We start from the raw sequence: 27,476 nt of genomic DNA, 5'->3' as shown, positions 1-27,476 counted from the left end.
CTTGATTACCTCCCCTATATTGACCTTGTTGTCTATATCCTTTTCAATTGTTACCTCGGTTATAGTTGACTGTTTTCCAGTCCTCTTGTTGGCCTGTAGTGTCTATGTTAATATGATTTTCTATTTTATCTTGGTTCTCCCTAAGTGGTTATTCATTTCTGTCTCTTTCCAATTTTCTCTATTTTGTGCCTAAAAGTTCATGTTTCAGATCTGTCAAATTTTGTAGTAGGGTGATCCGTCTTTCTTTAAAACCTGGATTTTCTTTTTTGGTTTCTAATCTCTGTTTGTATTCAATGATCTGCTCATTTATTACGCTAAGAGTTTCTTTCCATGATTTTTTAAGAATTTCTATAAGGCTGCATAAAGCTTCCTTTAGAACTGTATCCCATTCCTTCTGATATATGGGATTTAAAGTGAAAGTGCATGCTTTTTTAAATGTTATAGTATGTATGAAGAGAGTGGTGTGTACTCAGTGGACACACCACGCCCTTAGGGGGCGCTTCCTCAGTTCCAATATGATAGGTGATATGGTAGTGCTTGTAATGTCTCGACAGAAAAAAACAGGCCTAAATCTAGAAATATGATAATAGCAACAATTATAAAACTATAAATAAAACCCTAAAAAAATCTAAAATGTGGACATAAGTAAGTAACCACAATGCTGAAAATGATAATAGTAAAAAACTACAGGGAGTGCAGAATTATTAGGCAAATTAGTATTTTGACCACATCATCCTCTTTATGCATGTTGTCTTACTCCAAGCTGTATAAGCTCGAAAGCCTACTACCAATTAAGCATATTAGGTGATGTGCATCTCTGTAATGAGAAGGGGTGTGGTCTAATGACATCAACACCCTATATCAGGTGTGCATAATTATTAGGCAACTTCCTTTCCTTTGGCAAAATGGGTCAAAAGAAGGACTTGACAGGCTCAGAAAAGTAAAAAATAGTGAGATATCTTGCAGAGGGATGCCGCACTCTTAAAATTGCAAAGCTTCTGAAGCGTGATCATCGAACAATCAAGCGTTTCATTCAAAATAGTCAACAGGGTCGCAAGAAGCGTGTGGAAAAACCAAGGGGCAAAATAACTGCCCATGAACTGAGAAAAGTCAAGCGTGCAGCTGCCAAGATGCCACTTGCCACCAGTTTGGCCATATTTCAGAGCTGCAACATCACTGGAGTGCCCAAAAGCACAAGGTGTGCAATACTCAGAGACATGGCCAAGGTAAGAAAGGCTGAAAGACGACCACCACTGAACAAGACACACAAGCTGAAACTTCAAGACTGGGCCAAGAAATATCTCAAGACTGATTTTTCTAAGGTTTTATGGACTGATGAAATGAGAGTGAGTCTTGATGGGCCAGATGGATGGGCCCGTGGCTGGATTGGTAAAGGGCAGAGAGCTCCAGTCCGACTCAGACGCCAGCAAGGTGGAGGTGGAGTACTGGTTTAGGCTGGTATCATCAAAGATGAGCTTGTGGGGCCTTTTCGGGTTAAGGATGGAGTCAAGCTCAACTCCCAGTCCTACTGCCAGTTTCTGGAAGACACCTTCTTCAAGCAGTGGTACAGGAAGAAGTCTGCATCCTTCAAGAAAAACATGATTTTCATGCAGGACAATGCTCCATCACACGCGTCCAAGTACTCCACAGCGTGGCTGGCAAGAAAGGGTATAAAAGAAGAAAATCTAATGACATGGCCTCCTTGTTCACCTGATCTGAACCCCATTGAGAACCTGTGGTCCATCATCAAATGTGAGATTTACAAGGAGGGAAAACAGTACACCTCTCTGAACAGTGTCTGGGAGGCTGTGGTTGCTGCTGCACGCAATGTTGATGGTGAACAGATCAAAACACTGACAGAATCCATGGATGGCAGGCTTTTGAGTGTCCTTGCAAAGAAAGGTGGCTATATTGGTCACTGATTTGTTTTTGTTTTGTTTTTGAATGTCAGAAATGTATATTTGTGAATGTTGAGATGTTATATTGGTTTCACTGGTAAAAATAAATAATTGAAATAGGTATATATTTGTTTTTTGTTAAGTTGCCTAATAATTATGCACAGTAATAGTCACCTGCACACACAGATATCCCCCTAAAATAGCTATAACTAAAAACAAACTAAAAACTACTTCCAAAACTATTCAGCTTTGATATTAATGAGTTTTTTGGGTTCATTGAGAACATGGTTGTTGTTCAATAATAAAATTAATCCTCAAAAATACAACTTTCCTAATAATTCTGCACTCCCTGTATATATATATATATATATATATATATATATATATATATATATATATATATATATGAGAATATATATATATATATTACTAGAATATAAACATAGATTGGAAAAAATATTAAAACCAATTCAAAAACAAATAATGGTAATGTGAAAGTCTATGAGTCCAGGGTAATGGCAATTCCCAGATGTTTGAGGCTGTAGTATGGAATCTAAAAAAGAATAAAAAACAGAGGCGCCACCATGGCCTAATATCGCCAGTACAGGTAAAATGAGCAGCAATATGAGAATGTGAATACTCACAAACATAAAGCACCCCACTGGTGCTAGTAGAGCAGACTGACACTTCTCAGTGGTTCAGCACACTGTATCCAAAGCGCAGAGACAGTCAGGAATCCTCTGACACTCCAATGTATATGTGCCTATGGATAAAGGAAAAAGCAACACGACATGGCCCAATATCATCAAGACAAGGGGAAAATAATACCAATTGCTTGCACTTACAAGATGGTGGGCACCTGCAGGTGCAATCTCAGCAAACTGGAGCCAAAACGTCGCCCAGTAGACTTTTTTAAATGTTAAACCTCTAGGTATCAAATTTAAATCAGTATGTTTGTCTAAAAAAGTTAATTCCATTTTTTGTTTAATTTCCCTCACCATAAGTTTATCTAATTCGTTAACTAATTGGTTCAGATCCATACTGTGTTGATTTTTGTGCCCTTCAGTGATATTAGTGTTGCTTAATTCTAACATAAGGTTATCTCTAAATGAAAAAAGTTCAGAATCCATGGTGATTATATTTACTTAAAATTAGTGTCAAAACTTTGAAATAAAATTGTTTATAGAAAGATCTCAAAAGCAAAATATGAGATCCTTAGATGTTCAAAAAAATATTCAAATACAAAATCTTCAAATAAGGAGCTTTATTAAATATCTAAAATGTGTATCGAAAATGTTGTATCAAAAGTTGTTTTTCAAAAATGTGTAATAAAAAAAAGAATATAAATGTGTGGCCCGCTGCTGTGCTTAAAGACAAGGGAAGGGCTTACAGATACAAACAGACTAAGAACTGCGCTGAGCCCAAAGTTACACCTTTGCCGCTCCCAGACCACCTCCCTCAAAGTGGATACAGAATATGAAAAAATGCAATGGCTACAGAGGATGGCGCTAGATAGCTTGATGTAACAGACAACACTTATTCAGGACTATTAGTCAAGTATTTGTAACGCAATAAAAAAATGTCAATTTTTTTACATTGACATTTGACATTTTTTATTGCTGTCGAAAAATTAAAAGACATTTAGTAATGCTTCATTACAATAAAAAAAATTTTTTTTTGGTAAAATACAATTCTCCAAATATTTTCTGAACCACCTTAAAAGAAATTTTTGCAAAATTCTTTTATACCACCTTACATTGACATTTGACATTTTTTTATTGCGTTACAAATACTTGACTAATAGTCCTGAATTAGTGTGTCTGTTACATTAAGTTATCTAGCGCTATCCTCTGTAGCCATTGCATTTTTTCCTATTCTGTATCCACTTTGAGGGAGGTGGTCTGGGAGCGACAAAGGTGTCACTTTAGGCTCAGCGCAGTTCTTAGTCTGTTTGTATCTGTAAGCCATTCCCTTTAAGCACAGCAGCGAGCCACACATTTATATTCTTTTTTTGATTACACAACTGATAAACAACTTTTGATACAACATTTTCGATACACATTTTAGATATTTAATAAAGCTCCTTATTTGAAGATTTTGTATTTGAATATTTTTTTGAACATCTAAGGATCACACATTTTGTTTTTGAGATCTTTCTATAAACAATTTTATTTCAAAGTTTTGACACTAATTTTAAGTAAATATAATCACCATGGATTCTGAACTTTTTTCATTTAGAGATAACCTTATGTTAGAATTAAGCAACACTAATATCACTGAAGGGCACAAAAATCAACACAGTATGGATCTGAACCAATTAGTTAACAAATTAGTTAACAAATATACTGATTTAAATTTGATACCTAGAGGTTTAAAATTTAAAAATGCATGCACTTTCACTTAAATCCCACATATCAGAAGGAATGGGATACAGTTCTAAAGGAAGCTTCATGTAGCCTCATAGAAATTCTTAAAAAAATCACAGAAAGAAACTCTTAGTGGAGAAGGCCAATATAAAGGAGATAACACTCACAATAGACCCTATCATATGAACTCCCAATGGAGACCCTATTCAGAACATACAACACAACAACAAAATTATAGATCCCCCTATAGACGAAATCAACCATATCAACCATATTCTAGACCTCCATACCAATATACAGATAGACACTATAACACTAATAGACAATTCAACTCAAATCCTTTTTATAAAAATAGGAATTATAACTCAAATTATAACTCTTATCAAAATGAAAGACAATTCTCAAATCAGCCTTATAGGCAAAGAGAAGATAGTTGGAAAGTGGAAACTAATAATAGATATGCACATTCTAATGAAAGAGATAAACATGAGACATATCATTCAAACCAAACAGAATAGAATTTTTTAGAGATCAGCCCTCTGAGGGAGGGCAGTTCCAAAAACCTAGTAATACAAGAAAGGAGAGAAAAATTCTATACCCCACTAAATCTAAAGAAAAGACAACTAGAGGACAAAGAGGAGGAAATAATAGAAGGTGGGGCCAAAAGAGTGAGATAGTAGGGGACTCCAGTGGGATCTTTAATTTAAGCAATGCTGAATTAAATAAAGACGAAATATGTGTCCTGTCCTTGGGCATGTCCTTTGCTCCAACAAAGGTTCTAAATAAATTTGATGCACACATACACGTTAAGCAGTTTGTAAGAAAACTTACACTCGAGATTTTTCATAAAAATCCTATTGAAAGACAAATCAACTTTTCCAATTTTGCAAAAGTAGACAGAGGACTAAATAATACAAATGCTCATACTAATCTAAGACAAAACTCCAAATTCTACCCAATTCATGCTTAAGGATGTAACCTTGAAACCTTCGAAAAAATGGTTTTGAAAGATCTAAAAGACTATGATGATAAAAAACATAGACCTAATTTCAATTTAAATAAAAAAGACAGAGATATTCTTGATTCCTTACAAATAAACAAACAAGTCATAATTAAACCGGCGGATAAAGGAGAAGGGGTGGTGATTATGGACAAGGTCAATTACATTAAAGAAGCAAATAGAATTCGAAATGATCCCAAAACTTACAAAGTACTCGACTTAAACCCAACAAATAAATTTAGAAAAGTTATTCTTCAAGAAGGTAAAGACCTAGACATCCTTAATGAAAGTGAATTTAAGTTTCTATACCCAGAGTTTCCGAGAATTCCTATTTTTTATTTTCTCCCCAAGGTGCATAAAAGCCTCACAAACCCCCCGGGGAGACCTATTATCTCCGGAATTGGGTCCATTACCTGTAACCTATCCAAATATGTAGATATACACCTACAAAAATATATCAAGAAATTAGGAACATTTCTTAGGGACTCCACACATGTACTACAGCTAGTAGAAAATGTAAAATGGGAAGATAATCGTATTATAGCAACATGTGTGTCACTTCACTATATACAGTGATAGACCATACTTAAGGACTACAAGCAGTGGAAAATTTCTTACGCAAAGACAAAGAAGAAAGTCCAGAGTTGTGTGGGTTCCTTCTAAAAAGTATTACATTTATACTACATAACAATTATTTTGAGTTTAATAAGAAATATTATTTACAAGTAGAAGGTACCGCAATGGGCACGAGATTCGCACCAAGCTATGCGAATATTTTCATGGGAGACTGGGAAGATAATTTCCTTAATGCACATGAGCATGGTGCGGATCTCATGCTCTTTAAAAGGTACATTGATTATATTTTAATTATATGGAGAGGTTCAGAAGACAATCTCAGAAAGTTCTTTCAAAGCATGAATTCTAATGATAAAGGGTTAAACTTCACTTACGAATACAGCAAAGAATCAATATAATTTTTAGATTTGGAGATATTCATAGATAATGATAAATTTGCTACTAAAACTTTTTTTAAAAAAAGTTGATTGTAACAACTATGTCCACAAAAAAAGTTGCCATCTCAAAAGATGGAAGGACAACATACCGACTGGACAATTTCTAAGAATTAAAAAAAAAAGCTTGAGACAAATAGACTTTGAAACCCAAGTAAACATTCTACAGAGAAGGTTTAACACGAGAGGATATACAGATCAAGAAATACAAGGGGCCATAAATAGAGCACATGAGACAGAAAGAAGTACTTTGTTGAATTATAAGAAAACTGAACCCCTAAATTTGCAAGCGAATAGTGAGTATAATAAAGCCTTTATAACAGACTACAGTGAGAACCATCTAGCCATTATGAAAATAATAAATAAACATTGGCATATATTAAAGAAAGACTCATTAATAGATGATGCCCTGTCACATAAACCTAAGATGATATTCTGAAAGGCCAGAAACCTTTAACAGATACTGGCTCCTAGTGAACTTAAAAGAGACAATACAGGTTTAGTTGAGAGGGACCTGAAAGGGAAGAATATAAGTGGTTTCTTTCCATGCCACACATGCAGAGCCTGTAGATACAGTACAAAAAGTAAAACCATCATTTTACCAAGAACTGAAGATACTTTTAATATCAAAGATATGATCAGATGTTCCCAAAAAGGGGTCATATATATAATAAAATGTTTGTGTTATCTATTTTACATTGGTGAAACCACCAGAATCTTGAGAGATAGAATCAGAGAACACCTCTGCAATATTGAAAAAGCAACCTTGATACACATCTGTATAAACACTTTAGAGAAGCACATAACAATAATATTAAACACTTCCAATTTTGGGGTATATGCAAAGTAAAAGGAAACTGGAGAGGAGGCAATTTTGAAACTAAGCGTTTGAGGAAAGAATCAGAAATGATATATAAACTTGATACCCTTTTTCCTAAAGGGTTAAACTCAGAACTGGACTTGTCACCCTTCTTGGGAGTTTAGTTTATCCAAACATATCCTTTTTTCATCTATCAAATATGTGTAATTAGTTTATATATACAAAAATAAAAATATTTCCTTATTTTGAGGTAATTTTATTGTAAAATTTAAAAAATCCAACCATTTTTTATTTTCTGTTTGCATATATGCAAGCAATGGATTAATTTAACAGATAATACATTGTGAATGATTGTTAGATACAATTCAATAGATAAGGTATAAAAGGCTGTCAAAAATAAAAGACATTTAGTAAATTATCTTGCTGAAATGTTTAATTACAAGAAAATTTTTTTTTTGGTAAAATACAAGTTTCCAAATATTTTCTATACCACCTTAAAATATATTTTTGCCAAATTCTTTTATACCACCTTAAGGAGCTTTTAACTAAGTATCATGAATCCTAAAGAATTAGAAGACTTTTGACACCACCTTAAAGAACATTCAAAATCCACCTTAAAAATCAATTAAACACACAAACCATCAACCAATGGAAAATAAGCAGCAGGTTTTTAAACTTGGCTTCCAGGAACAGCTGCTATCTTGAGAAAGCCCAATACCCTGGGTGAAACGCGTTGAAGTTAAGCTGTTGTCCTGCAAATTTTGCCTTTTTTCATCACTTGGTACCTAGTATCCCGTGCGTGTTACATGCTAAGATCGGGTTATTTTGTTGCAAAGAACCATCTGATTGAGTCTGCCATCCTCACTGATGTTTCAATACCGACCGGAACTTGAATACAGAAGCCGTTACACTGGAGGAAGAGGGGTGAGTAAGATTACTCCAAATTGTCTCCAGAAGGCGAGTGTTTGTTCCAATCCTTGCTCAGTTTATAATCTGCAGAGCAGTTTCCACAAGGCATACTATACAGCATACATTTTTAAAGAGGTAATTTACATGATGAAAGATTTGTATGTTTCTTATTATCAGGAAAATATGACATACTGTTTATCCTGCTGAATTTGGCTTTAGTGTGGTGTCTGGTGTTCAATCTGCAGAGCAGTTTTCTATACGGTGTGCTATAATTGCATGAACTTTAAAGAAGTCATTTATGTATATGACTAACCATTTGTAGCTTCATATTATCCAGGGAAATATGACACACTGTTTACCCTGCTGAGATTTGATGCATTGCTGCAACATTATATAACGCTGAAAAACTATACAGCATTCTCAATTGGATACAAATACAGCCACTATATAAAATTTTCATAATTGGGAATTAACGTCTAAGGACACATTTTATTACAAGGATCCAATTAAGACTCAATATCATTGTATTATTATTTCTTTCATGTAATTGGCAACAGTCCATGAGCTAGTGACGTACGGGATATACATTCCTACCAGGAGGGGCAAAGTTTCCCAAACCTCAAAATGCCCATAAATACACCCCCCACCACACCCACAATTCAGTTTTACAAACTTTGCCTCCTATGGAGATGGTGAAGTAAGTTTGTGCTAGATTTCTACATTGATATTGTAATATCTTTATCTTAACCAATATGCAACAACAATGAATATTTATTATTTGGAAGAAGTTCACCACAAAAATTAGTAATGTGTCACAGTAGTTACCTTTAGTGAGGATTTCCCTAGTAACATGTGTGACTTAATATAGCCATATGCAAAACCACTGGTATCAATGTTAACAATATCAGCAGAAAGGTTAAGGCATAAAAATGATCAGAAATAAGTTCAAGTCCTACCTCTGTTCCAATGAGGATGTGTGTAGCTCAGATCAGGAGGAAATTTACTCACAGAGAGATATCCAAATGTAGCTGCAAGCAAAAGGAAGCGTTCCGGACTTTACCCGGCAAGCTGCGATGAGAGAGACACAGCCAGCAGCTATCCGTCCGTAGCTGATGACGTAATTAGGCTGCTGTGAGGATCCGGCTGTCTGAACAAGGTAACGGAATGCCAAGAGGTGGAAGTAAGGCTCTGTGCAATTAGTTTAGCAATCTGTGAGAGAGAATTCAAGAGAGATCACAAGGTGAAGTGAAAACCACTTAGGCTGTCTGTGTTGAAGTTCCGGTGTAGGCTTCAATTAACCAGCAATGAGCTGCTGAGAGGAAGTCCTTTTTATAGGTAAGAAGGTGATCTCCTTAAAGGTACAGTAAGCAAGGCAAAAGGTGAGTATAATCCTTACATAGGCCCCCCATCAAGGAAACCACAGCGAGGTTTCACGGACGAGGTCTGTCAGGGTGCCGCCTATGGAAAAGCGAGACTAGACGAGGGGCCGAGAGATTAGAGGCAGGCTCCCAAGAGTCATCGTCATGCCCGTAACCCATCCAATGGACAAGATAATACAGTTGACCACGAAGATGACGGGAATCAAGTATGCTATGAACCTGGAACTCCTCCAGGGAGCCCAACCCCAGCTTGGGAGGTAGTGGAACAGGAGTGGTAACATCCGAGTTACAGGGTTTGATCAACGAGACGTGGAAGGTGGGGTGTACCCTCAAAATCGGGGGAAGATCCAAAGTTACAGTAACTGGATTATGGATGGCCTTGATGGCATAAGGTCCAGTAAAAGTACGTGCAAGTAGTGATGGGTGTGGGGAGCGCTCTAAAAGAGCTGTGAGTATAAACTATGATTTGAAGTGTGTATACACTGTGATAGAATGTATGGATTTACCAAATATAATTTCTTTGAATAAATATAATTACTTTGAATCATAAATTTTTGTGTGGTTCTGGTGTTATATAGTGTCTCTCCAAAAAATGTGAACAAATAAACAAACAAAAACAAAACGTTGATTCTTAAAATTCTTCAAGGACAATTTTATAAAATCCTTCTATTTATTCAAAATGTGTATGCTCGGTGTATTATCACTGTACCTTTAAATAAATTGATGTGCCTCTAAATAAATTGATACACAAATTGTGCTTCAAAATGGATAGACTAACAAATCGTTATGAATTTGAGACGTGATGAATTTAAAACGTGATGAATTTAAATGAATAAACAAACAAATCGTGATGAAAAAAATGACTTAACTTCTAGATGAATAAACAAACAAATCGTGATAAATTTAAAAAACTTTACTAAGATAAAAAACAGTATAAGATCGTTTCAATCGTATTTTATGGTTATACCATACAATGAATCTGTTTAGAGCATGTGGGGGTACATCTTTATCGTAAAACAATGCTAAAAGTTCGGATTTTTAATCCTTATGGTGGAAGTTCGGATTTGTAATCCTTATGGTTTTCTTAAGTTGTGGCCACAACCAATTTTAAAACAGTTAAAATCCAAATGTAGTACTGTGCTGTTGTTAATTTTGCAGTTTATTCTCCCCCTAACCGGACCTCTGATATTCCTTACCTCCGTGTTTTCTTTGTATTACCTTGGGTTCTGGGAAGAGTGCTTTTTGTAAGTAGGTCGAGTTCTCCAAGCGGCTTTGCATTGAATTTCCTCCGCAACTACTTCCTACCCTGATGTGCGTGTGACGTTGACGTTGTACACGGAGGACCAATCAGGCAACCGGATCGTGGGGGGAGTGTTTCTTGTACTGGAGCCAATCTTTCCACACTCGATGTCAGGTTTTCTACGCGTTTCAGCGCCGTAACTTGCGCCTTTATCAAGACTGTATTCTATACATCTGATATTGGGAGCATATCAGATTTGGGGAAGCTAGTTGAGTCCTATCTACATATCACTCCACACTTTCCTTTTCTTCCAGTAAAAGTACGTCCCAACTTCTTGCAGGAATAGTGCAATTTCAGATTCTTAGTTGACAACCAAACCCGTTGCCCGACAGTATAAGGTGGATTATTTCTATGAGGTAAGTTGTAGTATCTGCTCTGGGAAGCTTGGGCTTCTTGAATATGAGTCCGCACAGAGGAAAAGATCCGCAAGATGTCGTTCACTGTGTCATTTACCTGAGGGCAAGGTGAATCAATCTTAGGCAGAAGATCGCAACGAGGATGCAAACCATAGTTGATGAAGAAAGGACTAAATCCAGTGGACGCATTCACATGATTGTTGTGAGCGAACTCAGCCAAAGGTAAGAAAGTTGCCCAGGTATCCTGTTCCTGAGAGCAATAACATCTCAAATACTGTTCCACCTCCTGGTTTTTCTGCTCAGTCTGCCCATTCGATTGGGGATGAAACGAAGTCGTGAGGCATTGTTCTATATGCAGAGCATTGCAGAGGTGTTTCCAAAACCTGGATGTGAACTGCGTCCCACGGTCGCTAACCACAGATTTTGGTATCCCATGCAACGAATGATTTCTTTTATGAAAAGTTCAGAAGTATGTTTGGAAGTAGGAAGAACAGTAGTAGGGATAAAATGGGCCATTTTAGAAAAAAGGTCTGTGACAACAAATATGGTATTGAATCCGTTAGATCTTGGTAACTCTACAATAAAATCCATCGAGATTTTATCCCACGGTCTGTTGGGTACTTGAAGAGGTTGCAATAACCCAACAGGTCGTTGTTTCGAATGTTTTGAGGTCGCACAAACAATGCACTCTGTTAAGAATGTCAATACAGATTTTCTAATTCCTGGCCACCAGTACGAACGAAGGATAAGTTCAGTAGTCTTTGTTGTGCCCATATGACCGGCTAAAGGTGATTCGTGAACATTCTTCAAAATCCTTTGACGAAATGTAGTGGGCACATACAGTTTTCCGCTTTTGTAGTACAAGCCATCAGTGTGCATAGTAAGATTTTCTAAAGGCATGTTTCTGTCGGATCTCTGAGCTTCTTTTAACTGCAGTATGATGTCCACTAACATTCCTAGGAAACATTCTTGTGGAATTACAGTGGTGGGATTATTGTCAGGTATGAACTTTGAGTGTTGTCTTGAGAGGGCATCTGCCTTTCCATTCTTTTCTCCAGGCCTATAAGTGATGATGTAGTGGAACCTTGAGAAATAAAGGCTCCATCTGAGTTGTCTGGAAGAGAGAGTTTTATTGGATTGAAGATATTGCAGGTTTTTGTGGTCTGTAAAAATAATAATAGGGTGAACAGCACCCTCCAATAGATGCCTCCAATGATCAAATGAACTTTTAATTGCCAGCAACTCCTTCTCCCCGACAGGGTAGTTCAATTCAGCAGGTTGAAGTATTCTGGAGAAATAAGCAACTGGATGCAATGGATCCTTGAAGGAAGGTCGTTGGGAAAGAATCGCGCCTATAGCGTAATCAGAAGCGTCAACCTCTAACACGAACTGGTGGTTCATATCAGGGAAGCTTAGAATGGGTGTTGTTGAAAACCTTTGTTTTAAGTGATCGAAAGCTTCCTGAGCTTGAGGGGTCCAAAGAAAAGGACTGTGGATTTTAGTGAGTTCTGTGAGGGGTTTAGATATAGCAGCAAACCCTGGAATGAACTTCCTATAAAAGTTAGAGAAGCCTAGGAAGCGTTGAACTTCCTTCCTTGAAGTAGGGTTCGGCCAATCCAGTACAGCTTGTACTTTTTTGTTATCCATTGAAATTCCCTGCACAGTAATATGGTACCCAAGGAAAGTGATGTCTTGAGTCTCAAAAATACATTTTTCAAGCTTAGCATATAGGCTATTCTTTCTTAATCTAGTTAGAACTTCTTTGACATGAATTCTATGCTGATCAAGGTCTTGTGAGTAAATTAAAATGTCATCCAGATAGACAACTATATACACGTCCAAAATGTCCCTGAAAAGATCATTGATAAAACACTGAAATGTTGGTGGGGCATTACAAAGGCCGAATGGCATTACAGTATACTCATAGAGACCGTATCTGGCCCTAAATGCTGTAAGCCATTCGTCCCCAGATCTCATTCTGATAAGATTATAGGCGCCCCTGAGATCCAATTTGGTGAATATCGAGGCACCACACAATCTTTCTATCAGCTCAGGAATTAAAGGGAGTGGGTACCAATTTTTTCTTGTGCGTTTATTTAATTCTCTATAGTCTATTATAGGTCTAAGAGAACCGTCCTTATTAGTGACGAAAAACATACCCGCACCAGCTGGTGAAGTGCTGGGTCTTATAAAACCTTTCTTAAGGTTCTCGTCTATATAATTCTTCAAATGTTCCAATTCAGGTTTGGACAGGGGATAAAGGTGTCCAAAAGGTATAGTAACCCCAGGAAGCAGATCTATGGGGCAATCGTAGGCCCTGTGGGGTGGTAAGGATTCTGCTTCTTTTTTGTCAAACACATCAGTGAACTCATGATATTGAGGGGGTAAAATACTGTCAGAATCAGAATCAGAAAAACAAATTGCATTACATTTTGTAAGGTCAACTTTCTGATGTTCTGGGAATGTGATGCTAAGGGTTGACCAATCTATGTGTGGTTTGTGTAGACTCAACCATTTAATGCCTAGGATAACTTTGAACATAGGAGAGGATATAACATCTAGCGTTATCTGTTCAGTATGATTTTTTTCGGTGTGTAACTGAAGGGGAATGGTTTGATGTGTGAGTGGACCACTTGGTAACAAATTACCATCAATAACCTTCACAGAGACTGGTATTTGTTTAGTGAGCAAAGGAATTTTATTTATTTTCACAAAATTCACGTCAATGAAGTTCCCACAGGAACCTGTGTCAATTATGGCTGTAGTCCTGATCTTGTAATGTTCCCACTGCAGAGAAATGGACAAAGTTAGATATGTAGTGGGTGCAGTTTTGGAGAAAAAACTGTTCATAGGAACAGCAATCTTACCTAATTTCTGTTTCGCCAGTAGGGGGCATTCTTTTACCTCATGCTTTGGAGATGCACAGTATAGGCAAAGATGTAGTGTCTTCCTTCTAGTTTTCTCCTGTGGGGATAAAGGTCCTTTGATGAAACCTATTTCCATAGGTTGAGGGAGATCCTTTCCAGGAGAAGGAGATGTAACTGGTGTTCTTTTTGTGAGACTCATTCTTTCAGATCGTCTCTCCCTCAGACGTCTGTCAATGGAAATGGATACCGTATAGAGTTCCTCTAAAGTATCCGGAATCCCAATTCGTGATAGCTCATCTTTAAGTTCCTCACTTAATCCTAGGCGAAACTGATTCTTAAGTGAGATATCATTCCACATGGAGTCTGTGGCATAAATTTTAAACTGTGTTATATAGGTTTCTACGGCATGTTTCTGTTGCTTCAATGCTCTGAGATTATTTTTGGCAGAGATTAGCTTATAGGGATCATCATAGAGGGTGAACATTTCAGTAAAGAAAGCGTCCAATGATCCCAGAATAGAATCCTGTTTTTCAAAAAAGGTGTCTGCCCATGCCCTGGGCTCTCCCCTTAAATAGGATATCACAGTTAGAACTCTCGTTCTCTCAGAAGCATATGTCCTAGGTTTTAGTTCAAACAACAACATGCATGAATTTCTGAACTCTCTGAACTGAGAGCGATTTCCAGAAAATTTCTCTGGTGTGGATACAGCAGGTTCAGGGAGGTGCTCGTTTTGGTTTGATTTAGCAGAAAGGCTTTCTCTGAGACAGGCTTTCAAAGCCTGATTCTCAACCTGTAATTCATGAAACGAGTTTGCAAGCAACTCTACCCTGTCTGACAAAGTTTTCATATGTTCAGTCATGGTATTGAGATCCATTTTAGAAATTTGTTTAACAGGTCTGGTTATAACCTTTTCAATTTTTACCAAATCCTATTATTCCTTTATGGCTGGTTAATTATGTAATATCTTTATCTTAACCAATATGCAACAACAATGAATATTTATTATTTGGAAGAAGTTCACCACAAAAATTAGTAATGTGTCACAGTATTTACCTTTAGTGAGGATTTCCCTAGTAACATGTGTGACTTAATATAGCCATATGCAAAACCACTGGTATCAATGTTAACAATATCAGCAGAAAGGTTAAGGCATGATAATGATCAGAAATAAGTTCAAGTCCTACCTCTGTTCCAATGAGGATGTGTGTAGCTCAGATCAGGAGGAAATTTACTCACAGAGAGATATCCAAATGTAGCGGCAAGCAAAAGGAAGCGTTCCGCACTTTACCCGGCAAGCTGTGATGAGAGAGACACAGCCAGCAGCTATCCGTCCGTAGCTGATGACGTAATTAGGCTGCTGTGAGGATCCGGCTGTCTGAACAAGGTAACAGAATGCCAAGAGGTGGAAGTAAGGCTCCGTGCAACTAACCTGGTTAGGAGTAAGTTTAGAGATTAGTTTAGCAATCTGTGAGAGAGAATTCAAGAGAGATCACAAGGTGAAGTGAAAACCACTTAGGCTGTCTGTGTTGAAGTTCCGGTGTAGGCTTCAACTAACCAGCAATGAGCTGCTGAGAGGAAGTCCTTTTTATAGGTAAGAAGGTGATCTCCTTAAAGGTACAGTAATCAAGGCAAAAGGTGAGTGTAATCCTTACAGATATGCACTTCTCAGCATGCTGAAGCCCGGTTCCTCTCAGAGTGCAGTGAATGACAGAGGGATGTGAAGGGAGTATTACCTATTGAATGCAATGGTCATCCTAACGGGGATCTATTTCATAGGTTCTCTGTTATCGGTCGTAGAGATTCATCTCCTACCTCCCTTTTCAGATCGATGATATACTCTTATATACCAATACCTCTGCTGATTCTCGTTTCAGTACTGGTTTGGCTATCTACTTTATGTAGATGAGTGTCTTTTGGTAAGTATGTTTTCCTTTATTAAGACACTTTCAGCTATAGTTTGGCACTTTATATCAGGTTTATCAGTATATTTCCTTTTTGCAGACTGTCAGTTTCATTTCGGGAAATGCACATAAAAAAAAAAAATATTCTTTCCTGAAGATTTCAAATTGACTTTCTTTTCTAAATTGCGGGATGTTAGGCTCATGGGTGCGCAAAATGCTATAATTTATTGCGTCATTCTTGGCGCGAGACTTTTTTGGTGCGAGAGTTACGTTTGTTGACGTATTTTCGTCATTTCCGGTGCCTTAGTTGGCGCCGAGAATCACGTAGTTGCGTCATCTATGACGCTCGTGTTTGTTGCAGAGGTTTTTGGCGCCAAAAATATTTTGTCAGTTGTGGGCGTAATACTTGGCGTCAGACTTTTGACATTATTTAAGTCTTCATTTATTTTTGCTTCTGGTTTCCATAGGCTTATTTTGTTTTGCATTTCTTTCCCATTCCTGAAACTGTCATATAAGGAAATTGATATTTTGCTTTTTATGTTGTTTTTTTTCTCTTACATTTGCAAGATATCTCAAAACTGTTCCTGTATCAGAAAACACTGTTGGATTCCTGCTGACTGATATCAGTCCTACCAAAGCTAAGTTCATTTATTTTAATGTTATCAATTTTTATCTTTAGCTATGGTTTGTAGTAAGTTATCATGATAAACTTTTCATGCAGAGAAAATGTCCATCAGTATTAATGCATTGTCTGTTGCTATTCTTTTAACATCTAATGTACTAGATATACCTGGGAGTTTATAAGAATATTTTTCTGATTCTATTCAGAAGGCTTTGTCTGCCATCCCGCCTTCTAATAAAATGTAAAGGTCTTTTTTAAACTTCTCATTTTAGTTGATGAATTTTCAAATGACCGACAACATACTGAATTATCCTTCTCTGATTAAGATTTATCTGATTCAGAATATCCTTCATCAGATATTGACACTAACAAATCTACTTTTTTATTTTTAAATGGAGTACATTCGTTCTTTGTTGAAAAAGTGTTGATTTTATTGGATATTAAGGAGTCTAGTCCTTTTTAAGGCTGGCTATCATTTAAATTCTGTTTATTAACCTCCTGTGGTTACTTCAGAGGTTTTTTTCCAGTTCCTAATACTAGGGAATGGAATAGGCCTGGTACTTCTTTTTAAAAAAAAAGAAAAAAAAAAAAAGAAAAATTGTATCCTTTGCCAGCAGTTTGGAGTTTTGGGAAAAGATCCCCAAAGTTAATGGGGCTATCACTACTCTTGCTAAACCTACTACTATTTCTATGGAAAATAGTATTTATTTTAAAGATCCTTCAGATCGGAAACTTGTATCTTATCTAAGGAAAATTAATTTATTTTCAGGTCCTTTTCTTAGGCCTGCAATTTCTTCTTCGGATTATGATTTGTTTAGCATTGTTAACTTGATTCAACATGCTAATAATTTCATTTGTGATGCAATGTTTTGATATTATCAAAATTGAGGTTAAATCTATGTATTTAGCTATTTTAGCTAGAGGAACTTTGTGGCCAAAATCTTGGAATGCTGATTTGATTTCTAAATCCAGATTTCTATTTTCTTTCCTTCCAAGGTAATACATTATTTGGTTCACAGTTGGTTTCAATACTTTTAACTGTTACTGTGGGGAAGGGAGTTTTTTTTTTGCCTCAAGATTAAGTTCTAAGGGTACATCTTAAGCTTTATTTCCATTTTTGTTCTTAATAAGGAACAGAAACCTAATTCTTCCCCAAGTAATGTGTTTCTAATTGGAAGCTTTCTTCAAAATGGAATGAATTCAAGCCATTTAAGAGATCAAAGCCAGCCCCCAAATTTGCATGAAGGTGCAGCATTTATTCCAGCTTAGCTGGTAGGCGGCAGGTTAAGATTTTTCTAAAGTTGTTTGGTTCAATTCGGTCCAAACTCCTTAGATTGGATACAGAATAGGATTCAGAGTAAGACCGCCTGTGAGAAGTCTTTTTCTCTCTCACATATTCCAGCAATCCCAGTAAAGGCTCAGACTTTCCTGAAGTGTGTTTCAGACCTGGCGTTATCTGGGGTATTCATACCAGTTCCGTTTCAGGAACGGGGTCTGGGGTTTTATTCAGAACTATTTATTGTCTCAAAGAAAGAAAATCTTTTGAATTGTCATGTAAGTGTATCATCTTTCAGAATGGTGATTTTAAGGTCTATTCTGCCTTTTGTTCAGCAAGGTCATTATTTGCTCACAATAGACTTACAGGAGGCATATCTTCATATTCTGTTTCATTCAGATTATTTTCATTTTCTGAAATTCTCTTTTTTTGGACAATCATTACCAATTTGTTGCTCTTCCTTTCTGGCCTAGCGACAGCTCTAGGAATCTTTTCAAAGGTTCTCAATGTTTCCTTATTTGGACGATATCTTGGTACTTGCTCAGTCTTTTCGTTCTGCAGAATCTCATATGATTCAACTTCTGTTGTTTCTTCAAAGACATGGTTGGAGGTTCTTTTTACCAAAAAGTTCCTTGATTCCTCAGACAAGGGTCCCCTTTTTTAGGTTTCCAGATAGATTTGTCTGTTAGAAATAAAGACATTGACACAGAGACAATTTATATTGGGTTCAGTTTGTTGTAACCTTCAGTTTCTTTTATTTCCTTCAGTAGCTATATGCATGGAAGTTTTAGGTCTCATGACTGCAGCATCGGACTCGATTCCCTTTGCTCGTTTTTCATATGAGACCTCTCCAGTTTTTAATACTGAATTAATGGTGCAGGAATTATTCTAGGATATCACATTTAATATCCTTGAATCCCAATATTCAACTATCTCTGTCTTGGTGGTTAGATCACCATTGTATAGTTCTACGGGTCTCTTTGGTTCATCCAACCTGGACCGTGATCACAACAGATGCGAGTCTTTTAGGTTGGGAAGCTGTCTGGGGGATTTCTGACAGCACAAGGGGTTTGGAAATCTCAAGAGGCCAGATTACCAACCAATATTTTGGAACTCCGTGCGATTCTCAGAGCTCTTCAGTTTTGGCTTCTATTGAAGAGAGAGACGTTTATTGGTTTTCAGACAGACAATGTCACAACTGTGGCATATGTCAATCATCAGGGTGGGACTCATAGTCCTCAGGTTATGAAAGAAGTATCTTGTATACTTTCTTGGGCAGAATCCAGCTCCTGTCTAATTTCTGCAGTCCATATCCCAGGTATAGACAATTGGGAAGCGGATTATCTCAGTCGTCAAGCTTTACATCCGGAAGAGTGGTCTCTTCACCCAGATGTGTTTTTTCAATTTGTTCAGATGTGGGGGCTTCCAGAAATAGATCTGATGGCATCTCATCTAAACAAGAAACTTCTCAGGTACCTATCCTGGTCCAGGGATCCTCAGGTGGAAGCAATGGATGTATTGACACTTCCTTGGAGTTATCAACCTGCCTATATTTTTTTGCCTCTAGTTCTTCATCCAAGAGTGATTTTCAAAATCATCATGGAGCAATCGTTTGTGCTGCTGGTGGCTTCTGCATGGCTGCACAGGTTTTGGAATGTGGATCGGATGTCCAGTTGCCAACCTTGGCCACTTCCATTAAGGCCAGACCTTATATCTCAAGGTTCGTTTTTCCATCAGGATTTCAAATCATTAAATTTGATGGTATGGAAATTGAACGCTTAGTGCTTAGTCATAGAGGTTTCTCTGACTCAGTAATTAATATTATGTTGCAGGCTAATAAATCTGTGTCTTGAAAGATTTATTAGCGAGTTTGGAAGACTTACATCTCATAATGCTCTTCTCATAAATTCTCTTAGTATTCTTTTTAGATTTCCTAGAATTTTTACAGTTTCTTCAGGATGGTTTAGATAAAGGTTTGTTTGCAAGTTCTTTGTAAGGACAAATCTCTGCTCTTTCTGTTCTGTTCCACAAAAAAATTGCTAAACTTCCTGATATTCATTGTTTTTGCACAGGCTTTGGTTTGTATCAAGCCTGTCATTAAATCATTTTCTCCTCCTTGGAGTCTTAATTTGGTTTTGAAGGCTTTACAGGATCCTTCGTTTGAGCCTATGCATTCTCTGGACATTAAATTACTTTCTTGGAAAGTATTGTTCTTTTTGGCCATCCCTTCTGCTAGAAGAGTTTCTGAATTATCTGCTCTTTCTTGTGAGTCTCATTTTCTGATTTTTCATCAGGATAAGGCGGTTTTGCGGACTTCGTTTAAATTTTTACCTAAAGTTGTGAACTCCATCAACATTAGTAGAGAAATTGTTGTCCCTTCTTTGTGTCCAAATCCTAAGAATTCTCTGGAGAGATCTTTACATTCTTTGGATGTGGTAAGAGCTTTGAAATATTATGTTGAAGCTACTAAAGATTTCAGGAAGACTTCTAGTCTATTTGTTATCTTTTCTGGTTCTAGGAAAGGTCAGAAGGCTTCTGCATTTTCTTTGGCATCTTGGTTAAAGCTTTTGTTTCATCATGCTTACTTGGAATCGGGTAAATCCCCGCCTCAGAGGATTACGGCTCATTCTACTAGGTCAGTTTCTACTTCCTGGGCTTTTAAGAATGAAGCTTCTGTTGATCAGATTTGCAAAGCAGCAATTTGGTCTTCTTTGTATACTTTTACTAAATTCTACCATTTTGATGTTTTCTCTTATTCAGAAGCAGTTTTTGGTAGAAAAATATTTCAGGCAGCTGTTTCACTTTGATTCTTCTGCTTATATTTTCAGTTTTTTTCATTATAAAGGATTAAAACTTTTGATTTGGGTTGTGGATTAATTTTTCAGCGGAATTGGCTGTCTTTATTTTTATCCCTCCCTCTCTAGTGACTCTTGCGTGGAGTTCCACATCTTGGGTATTTGCTATCCCATACGTCACTAGCTCATGGACTCTTGCCAATTACATGAAAGAAAACACAATTTATGTAAGAATTTACCTGATAAATTCATTTCTTTCATATTGGCAAGAGTCCATGAGACCCACCATTTTTATGGTGGTTATGATTTTTATGTATAAAGCACAATTATTCCAATTCCTTGTTGATGCTTTCGCTCCTTTCTTATCACCCCACTTCTTCGCTATTCATTAAACTGAATTGTGGGTGTGGTGGGGGTGTATTTATGGGCATTTTGAGGTTTGGGAAACTTTGCCCCTCCTGGTAGGAATGTATATCCCATACGTCACTAGTTCATGGACTCTTGCCAATATGAAAGAAATGAATTTATCAGGTAAATTCTTACATAAATTATGTTTTTTTTAAATTTTTATATCTTTTTTTTTATATTCAATTTTTCGCTTCTTTTTAAGGTGGTATAATATATACATTTTTTTCATTGATTTTACCTACATTTCCATTTTTATTTTATTGCACAATTGCTTTTTAATTGCAAGGGAGACGTCCCTGTTATCATCTCATTCATACTTTGATTACCATTATAAATAAATACAATTTCATAAGAAATACTTCTTATTGCATGAATGTTTACATTTTTTATTGCGTTACAAATATTTGACTAATAGTCCTGAATTAGTGTTTCTATTACATCATGCTATCTAGCACCATCCTCTGTACCCATTGCATTTTTTTATATTATAGCTGCACAACAGGTTTGTTTGAGTTTTAAACATATCTTAGTATGTGTTAGCCTGTCTTGGCATGTCTGGGCATGTCTTAAAAAAAAGGCATTACTTTACATGTCTTGACATGTTTGTGGATTAAACTCTACCACAAATTGCCCTGTGTTTTCTTTTCTTTTTTTTTGTTAGAAAGCTATATGCAGCACTTGTTATATCACTGCTTATTTCAATACTTCCTTTTTTGTATATATTAGCACTGTTTATTTATTTTTTGCAACTATGTCTCAAACTAAACCTGTCTCAGAAATTACCAAAGAAACTAAGTTGCCTGAACATATTTCTACAAAAAGATATGTGTGTTTCTTGTTAAAGGCTGATCTAATTTCTTCAGCTCAATTATGTGGCTATTGTCTTAATATTTTGTTACATTCTGACTATATTTTTATGAGTATAAATGCCATCACTGTTAATAAATCCCAGTCTAATGCAGAGGGCAATTCTGCAGCAATGAAAGATTTTATTTTTACAGCCATAGAGAAGGCTATGTCTGCTATTCCGCCTTCAAATAAAGGTTAAAGGGTTTTGCATTATGTTCTTAAATCTAGTGAATTTCATACTGACTGGCAGCATACTGATGTATCTTCTACTGATGGGGGTTCCTCTGATTCAGAGGATCTTACATCAGAGGCAGAGATTAACAAATCTTCTTTTTTGTTTAAAATTGAATATATTTTTAAGGAAGTATTATTTACTTTAGGGATTGAGGAGCCTAAAACTCCTGATGATAGACCTAGTAATCATTTAAATTCTGTATTTAAGACTATTATTATTACTCCTAGAGTATTTCCTATTCCAGACGCTATCTCTAATCTCATTGCTAAAAAATGGCCTGGTTCTTCTTTTAATCCTTCTTCTAGGTTTTAAAAATTGTATCCTTTACCTTTTGCTAATTTAGACCTTTGGGAAACAGTCCCTAAAGTTGATGGGGCTATTTTTACTCTTGCCAAAGGTACTATTATTCCTATAGAAGACAGAACCTCTTTTTAAACCCTTTAGATAGAAAATTTGCATACTGGCTATATTCTTAGACCAAATCATTTTATTTGCGATGCTAACCTTTGATGGCGTGAAACTTAACATCAAATCTTTGTCTTTAGCTATTCTTACTAGAACTTTATGGAATGCTGACATGATATATAAACAAGATTGCTATCTCTTTCTTTTAAAGGTAAAGAATCTTTTTGGTTCTCAATTGGATTCTATTATTTCCACTATCACTGGGGGAAGGGAGTTTTCTGCCCCAAGAAAAAATCTAAGGGTAAATTGAAAGCTCCCAATCGTTTTTGTTCCTTTCGTCAGATTAGAGAACAATCAACCACTCCTTTCCCTAAGGCTTTTGGCTTTAATTTAAGACCATCTCTGAATTGGAATAAATCCAAGTCTTAAAAAAAACCATAACCTGCCCCTAAACCTCCATGAAGGTATGGGCCTCAAGCCAGTTCTTCTGGTAGGGGGCAGACTAAAGCTATTTCAAAGAGTTTGTACAGACTCTGTCCAAAATCAGTGGATTCAGAATATAATTTCTCAGGGGTATCGAATAGGATTCAGAATAAGACATCCCTTGGGAAGATTCTTTCTTACCCTTGTACCAAGAAACCCAGTAAAAGCTTAAGCCTTTCTGAAATGTGTTTCAGATCTAGAACTTTCAAGGGTAATTGTCCCAGCTCCACAGCAGGAACAATGATTGGGTTTTTATTCAAATCTATTCATTGTACCAAAGAAGGAAAATTATTTCAGACCAATTTTAGATCTGAAAACTTTAAATCGTTTTGTAAAAGTCCCAACTTTCAAGATGGTGACTATAAGGACTATTCTGCCTTTTGTTCAGCAAGGTCACTTTATTTCCACAATAGACTTACTGGACGCTTACCTTCACATTCTGATTCATCCAGATCACTATCGTTTTCTGCGATTGTCTTTTCTAAGCAAGCATTACCAATTTGTCGCTCTTCCGTTTGGCCTTGCCACAGCACCAAAAATATTCTCAAGAGGGTGCCCTTCTGTCTGTAATCAGAGAGCAGGGTATTGCAGTGTTTCTTCATATGGACAATATCTTTGTACTAGCGCAATCTTTTCATTTAGCAGAATCTCACACAAAACAACTTCTGTTATTGTTTCAAAGACATGGTTGGAGGATCAAATTACCAAAGAGTTTCTTGATTCCTCAGACAAAGGTCACCTTTTTAGGTTTCCAGATAGATTCAGTGTCCATGACTCTATCCCTTATAGAAAAGAGACGTTTAAATTTGGTTTTAGCTTGTCTAAACCTTCAGTCCCTATAATTCCCTTCAGTGGCTATAAGCATGGAAGTTTTAGGTCTCATGATTGCAGCATCGGAAGCGATCCCTTTTGCTCGCTTTCATATGAGACCTCTACAGCTTTTCATGTTGCACCAATGGTGCAGGGATTATACTCAGATATCACAACTGAATGATATACTTAAATACCAACACTCAATTCTCTCTGACTTGGTGGTTAAACCATCACCTTATTGTTCAAGGGGCCTCCTTTGTTCGTCCTACCTGGACTGTTATCCCAACAGATGTAAGTCTCACAGGTTGGGGAGCTGTTTGGGGGTCTCTGACATCACAAGGAGTTTGAAATCCTTGAGAGGCGAGGTTACCAATCAATATCTTAGAACTCTTTTCAGAGCTCTTCAGGCTTGGCTTCTATTAAAGAGAAAATTGTATATTTGGTTTCAAACAGACAATGTCACAACAGTGGCATATGTCAATCATCAAGGGAGGACTTGCAGTCCCCTAGCAATGAAAGAAGTATCTCTAATACTTTCTTGGGTGGAATCCAACTCTTCTCAAATCACTGTGATTCATATACCAGGTGTAGACAATTGGGAAGCGGATTATCTCAGCCGTCAGACTCTACATCCGGAGGAGTTGTCTCTTCATCCAGATGTGTTCTTACAGATTGTGCAGATGTGGGGTCTTCCAGACATAGATCTGATGGCCTCTCATCTAAACAAGAAACTTCCCAGATACCTCTCCAGGTCCAGGGATCCTCAGGCGGAATCGATGGATGCTTTAGCAGTTCCATGGTTTTACTAACCTGCTTAAATATTTCCACCTCTGGTTCTTCTTCCAAGAGTGATCTCAAATATCATAATGAAATAATCTTATATGTTTCTGATAGCACCAGCATAGACTCACAGGTTCTGGTATGCAGACCTTGTCCGAATGTCCAGTTGCCAACCTTCGTCACTTCCTCTAAAACCAGACCTTCTGTCTCAAGGGCCCATTTTTTAATCCGGATCTCAAATCTCTAAATTTGAAGGCATGGAATTTGAATGCTTGATCCTTAGTCATAGAGTTTTCTCTGACTCTGTGATTAACACTATGATACAGGCTTGTAAGCCTATTTCAAGGAAAATATATCACAAGGTTTGAAAAACCTATATATCATAGTGTTCCACTCAGGATTATTCTTGGCATTCTTTTAGAATTCCTTGGATTCTACAGTTTCTTCAGGATGGTTTAGATAAAGGTTTGTCTGCCAATACTTTGAAAGGACAAATCTCTGCTCTTTCTGTTTTATTTCACAGAATGATTGCTAATCTTCCTGATGTTCACTGTTTCGTACAGGCTTTGACTTGCATCAAACCTGTCTCTCCTCCTTGGAGTCTGAATTTGGTATTAAAGACTTTGCAGGCTCCTCCTTTTGAGCCTAAGCATTCTTTGGACATTAAACTACTTTCTTGGACAGTGTTATTTCTCTTGGCTGTCTCTTCTGCTAGAAGAGTTTCTGAATTGTCTGCTCTATCTTGCGAGTCTCCTTATCTGAATTTCCATCAAGATAAAGCTATTTTGTAGACTTCGGTTAAATTTTTGCCTAAAATTGTGAATTCTAACAACATTAATAGGGAAATTATTGTTCTTTCCTTGTGTCCTAATCCTAAGAATACTCTTGAAAGGTCTCCAGAATCACTTTTGTGTGCATTGGGGTAAGACTTTTTACTTCTTTTAAGTATATTTCTTTAGCGTTCACTGTGCCAACTGTTTGGCGAGCCAAACCTAACTAGTGGCCTATATCAGAGTTGGACATGCCTTGCTCACTCATCTTTATCATTTCCAACTTTTGTCATCACCAGGGCCATTGCAGAAATGTAGAAATTAAACAGCAAAGACTACAATACAAAACAGAGATGATACTGGGAGAGTGAATTTTGAAAAAATTATGAAAAAAAATCATATGAAAAAAATAAAGGTTGTCTGCTCCTATTGCAATGATTGGCTATTTTTTTTTACAAATAAAAATGCATTAATTCACACAAGGATTGCATGTTATTATTATTATTATCATTTATTTGTATAGTACCTCCAAATTCTGTAGCGCTGGTACAATGATAGGGGTATACAATGACAAGGATTTGTGATAAAATACAAAGCATAACAAAACTAAACAAATCTAGTACAGGAGGAAAAGGGCCCTGCTCCGGAGAGCTCACAGTCTACAGGTTTAGGGTGCAGAGACATAAGGTTGGGGTAGCGTGTCACATCAGTTGTATTTGCAGCAGTGAGTCAGGCAGTTCATGTATTAGTTTGGTTCGGATGAGGGATGGAGGAGAGATGGTAAGCCTCTCTGAAAAGTAGGTTTTCAAGGAGCGTCTGAAGCTATGCAAGGTTGGAGACAGTCTTATGGAGCGGGGTAGAGAGTTCCAGATGACACGAGCAGCACGTGCAAAGTCTTGGAGGCGGGAGTAGGACGTAGAGATTGTTAAGATTACTGCAGCTTTTATTGTATCTTTGCACTAACTTTGTCTAATCATTATATGTTAGAAGTGCTGCAGCTTTAAGCTCAGCTCACCACACCCTCTGGGTGTGTCTGGGTCTCTGTGACATCATCAGAAGCCATGTTAGTTTTTACTGAGTACCCTTTAGTAAAGAAGCCATGTGGTTGTAGCTGAATAAAAGTTTGTCTAAAGTACCTGCTGCAGCGCCTCAGTGATATGTGCAAGAAACATCAGACACAAGGTAACAACACACAACTGAATGTTCTAATCCTGACTACACAGAGAACATAACAGCTGGCGACGAGGGTTTGTGGTCTAACCCTATAATGGCACTTATTGGCACCTTACCTGTGTTTGCTGCAGACACAGACAGATGGGACACATGGGTTGAACAGTTTGAACTATATTGAACAGCAAATAACATAGGAACTGATAAGCAAGTGGCTGTGTTTCTGACAACTATAGGCTCGGCAGCTTACACTACATTAAGGCACATTCTCTCACCAGATAAACCTAATGCTAAACCTCTGTCTGGCCTGCCTGTTAGCTGACCACTACCTACCTAAGCCTCTGGAGATAGCAGAACGCTTTAAATTTTGCACACGCAAGCAATTGCAGCATGAGGACATTAAAACTTATGTGATCAGTTTAAAACAACTAGCAAGTAGCTGCAGATTTGGGGATTATTTAAACACTGCTTTACGTGATATATTTGTTATTGGACTCATGGGGGCCCATTTATCTAGCTCCGAACGGAGCTTGTGGGCCCGGGTTTCTGGTGAGTCTTCAGACTCACCAGAAACAGCAGTTATGAAGCAGTGGTCTAAAGACCGCTGCTCCATAACCCTGTCCATCTGCTCTAATGAGGCGGACAGGAATCGCCGGAATTCAACCCGATCGAGTACGATCGGGTTGATTGACACCTCCCTGCTGGCGGACGATTGGCCGCGAGTCAGCAGGGGGCGGCGTTGCACCAGCAGCTCTTGTGAGCTGCTGTTGCAATGTTAAATGCGGAGAACGTATTGCTCTCCGCATTCAGTGAGGTCTTGCGGACCTGATCCGCACTGTCGGATCAGGTCTGCAAGACCTTTGATAAATAGGCCCCATGGACTGTACAGTACAAAAGAGACTATTAGCAGAGGATGATTTAACACTAAAGCGTGCTATAGAGATAGCTACAGTCATGGGACTTGCTGCTAAAGATGCACAAATGCTCCAGGCCCCAGCACAGGCAGTTTGTGCACCTAAATAAACAGTATCCAGCTAGACAAGGGTCACAGACAGCCTGTTACA

The sequence above is a fragment of the Bombina bombina genome, chromosome 2 (assembly GCF_027579735.1).
Source record: "Bombina bombina isolate aBomBom1 chromosome 2, aBomBom1.pri, whole genome shotgun sequence".
NCBI lineage: Eukaryota > Metazoa > Chordata > Amphibia > Anura > Bombinatoridae > Bombina > Bombina bombina.
This window is presented reverse-complemented; position numbering follows the sequence as displayed.